Source organism: Coenobita brevimanus, chromosome 17, assembly GCF_032717465.1.
Source record: "Coenobita brevimanus isolate Jiangsu-jjx chromosome 17, ASM3271746v2, whole genome shotgun sequence".
In the NCBI taxonomy this organism is placed as follows: Eukaryota; Metazoa; Arthropoda; class Malacostraca; order Decapoda; family Coenobitidae; genus Coenobita; species Coenobita brevimanus.
Genome location: NC_136970.1, coordinates 15,604,546 through 15,608,116, shown reverse-complemented (window position 1 = coordinate 15,608,116; position 3,571 = coordinate 15,604,546).

The window sequence follows — 3,571 nt, the reverse complement described above, 5'->3', positions numbered from 1 at the left end:
GATTTTCCATCGATTCTGTCAGTTTCCAGGTCTCACAACTGTACGTCATAACTGGAATTATACATTGTTATATACTTTTCGTTTCATAGATATTGCCGAGCTACTTTCATGATGTCTATGTTTACCAAAAGCTTTCCATCCAACTGTAATGTGTAATTTTCTTTTGTTATCGTGGTCTTTCGTTAGTCTAAGTATTTGTCCCAAGTAATTGCACTCCTCGACTTCTTCAAGAATTTCTTCGCTTATTCTGATGACACTCTTTGGTGAATATGGATTAAACATCTTTAGCACTACTTTTGAGACTTTCTCTTTTCAAGTCATTTAATGTTTTTGCAATGTCTCTCCTCTTACTGAGATCACGACCATGTCATCTGCAAATCCTAAATGGTTCAGCTTTTCTCAGTTTATGGTTACCCAATTGCTTTCCCAGTCTAGCATTCTGAAAATACTTTCTAGGCAAACGGTAAATAATTTTGGTGAAATTATATCTCCCTGACGCACGCCTTTTTCAGTATTAATTTTTTTCAGTGATTTTGGCAATTTAACTATAGCAGTTCACTCTTTAAATATGTTTTCGAGCAGCCTGACAATGTTCTAATTCATTCCTGCTCTCGCAATGAATTTATAATTGTTATGTACTCCACTGAATCGAAAGCCTTTTTGTAATCAACAAAACCTAAGCACAGTGGTTTATTATATTCTATAGTTTTCTCAATTAGCTGATTCATTGCGTGTATATGATCAGTAGTCGAATACCTGCTTTGGACTCCTGCCTGTTCACGAGGTTGGTTTTCATCCGAATTTGTTGTTATTCTGTTCGTAAGGACTTCAGTGAAGAGTTTGTAAATAACTGATAATAAGCTAATGGGTCTATATTTACTAAGGTCTTTTAAGTCGCCTTTTTAGTAAAGTAAAACAACTACTGCATTTCACTATGTTTTGCGAACTTTCTTATTTTTTATACAATGAGTATATAGATGGGTGTGCCTGATTTGTACTTCTAATGCTGCATCCGACAGTAAATCTGCTACTCTTCCATCTTCTCCTGGAGCCTACCCTCTTTACATATTGTATTTTAAAGTAAAGTCTTTACTTTGTCTGGTGTTACCATAGGTATTTCACTTGTGTCAACTGAAAACTTACCTACTGATACTATTGTCTTTGATGCATACAGTTCTTTGTTAAATTCAACTCTCTACCATCTTATCTCTGCATTTTATGACTTCACCGTTTTTTCCTTTCACTGATATACATAAATTTGTTGCTTTTCTAGTGCCATTTTACTTCTTACAAATGTTTCAGGCTTTTTCTTTTGTTGATGGTTTCTTTGACCTGATCCTCGTTTCTCTTTCTTTTTGCTTCTCTCTGTCTCTTGTTGATAAGCTTATATAATTCCCCTCGTTCTACTTCATCTTTGGTTTTACTTTCATTTCCTTTCGTTTCATGAGTTCCAGTGTCTTTCGTGAATACTTCTTGGCTTTGGTTGTAATACGTTTCCCAAATAGCTAAGCTAATTCTTTAGTACTTTTGTTTGTCTATCACTCAAGACATTAATGTCACAGACAGCATAACTCAGAACCTGAAATCCGTTATTTCTAACTGAAAGGCTGCTTTGTTCCTTAATGCTTTTGTTGAGCATAGCTTTTTATTTTTAATCATCTTTTTTTTCACTTCTGAAGCTAAATCTGGCTGTTCAATCCACCGTTCCATGGTCACTTCTTATATTCATTTTGTTGATAACTGTGACCTTTATGATCGTGTTATTCTTATCTGCTATAACGAAGTTGATTAATCATTATTTGTTTCTACATTTGGACTTTTCCCGGTCCATTTTCTCCCTGTTTTATTAGTGAATGTGTTCATTATTTTCATGTTACATATTTTAGGGAAATTTACCGTTTCTCCTCTTTCATTCCTTTCTCCCACTCCAAATTTTCCCATACATGCCTCTCCATTTTTCGAATTCTCAACACTTTCAATGAAATCTCCCATGAACATCGTTTATGTGGTCTTTTCGTTTTCCTAATCTGGAAGATGTCGTCATAGAATGCTTCTATTTCTTCATCTGAGCTTTGAGAAGTTGGTGCATATTCTTGTATTACTTTCAAGATGTATTTTTTGCACAGCGTAATTACAACCTATGCTACTCTGTCGGATACTCTAGTGAATTTACCAATGTTGTCTGCAATATTTCTGTTAATTAAAAATCCCTCACCACTGACTCTTTCGATATGTTTCCTCTGTAGTAAAATAGGTGATTGCCGTCTTGGAGCTGAATTACTTGATCTTTTCTGTGGATCTTACTCGAACCCACAATATCCCAATTAATGTTTTCTAACTTAGTCATTAAGTTATCAAGTTTGTGATCTGTGAGGCTTCTTACCCTGTACATATATATCTCAATGAATTTAAGTTTGTTTATTGTCCCGGTCTCTGATCTGCCGAGACAGTGCCTACTCACTTTCAGTGACACACCGTCCTTAAGCACAGGAGGTTGTGCGGTTGTACCTTTAGTAGACGATGATCCAGCAGGAAAGTCAGTCAGATAATTTGCAATGGAATTCATGTCTGGGTAGGAGGACTTCAGCAAAGATTCTCACCTCCCTGCCACATAGTTTCTGGTGTGTTTTCTCTTTTTGTGTATCACCTAATTTAGTAAGTTCGGTGGAGCCCTGTATAACTACAGGGGGTCCCATGGTCCGCGGCGTGTAAGACGTACCTCTTTACATTTGCATGACCTTTCCCTATTAGCCACTTGGGGACCCACCAGGTAGCAGTAGGATCCTGGCCATGGATAAATTATATATATATATATATATATATATATATATATATATATATATATATATATATATATATATATATATATATATATATATATATATATATATATATATGTATATATATACAGTATACATACATAATTTATATATATATTATATATACAGAGAGAGAGAGAGTACCAATCATTGACGGAAAAGTAACACAGCCAGAAAAGGACATTGGAATGGTTCAGCACGAGGGAAAAATTTCATGAGATGAAAACACCCTGTGCAATCAAGAATTCTAAATTGATGCAAGGAGAGATGGAGCAAATACTAAAGGATGTATTGATGAAATGGCAGGCGAGGAAGATGAGAAAGAAGGGTAAAGAGACGAGGTTGGAAAGAACCAAGGATGGCGGGGAGGGAGAGTGAGGGGAAATGAAAACTTGCCGGAGAATTTAAGTTAAAGGGAAGAAGGTGAAGGTGAGGAAGCAGGTTGAGGCGAGGAGAGGGTCAGGTGGGCGATGAAGAGAAGGCTTGTGATATAACTCCAACTTTCATGTCAAGAACAGGTTGGGCTTTTTTAGACCTGTGATTGGACAGAACACCGGGACTTCCCGTTTCTTAATCTGTATGTAATTTTTTTTACCTATCTATCTCTCTGTCTGTCTATCTATCTATCTATATTGGTACGAAACTTTCTATTTACATGTCTGTACCAGATTAAATATTCACTAGCTTCTTATAAATAGCTTACTGGGTAGGAGAACTAAGTTATTACAAACGTTAACTACCATATTGGTGAA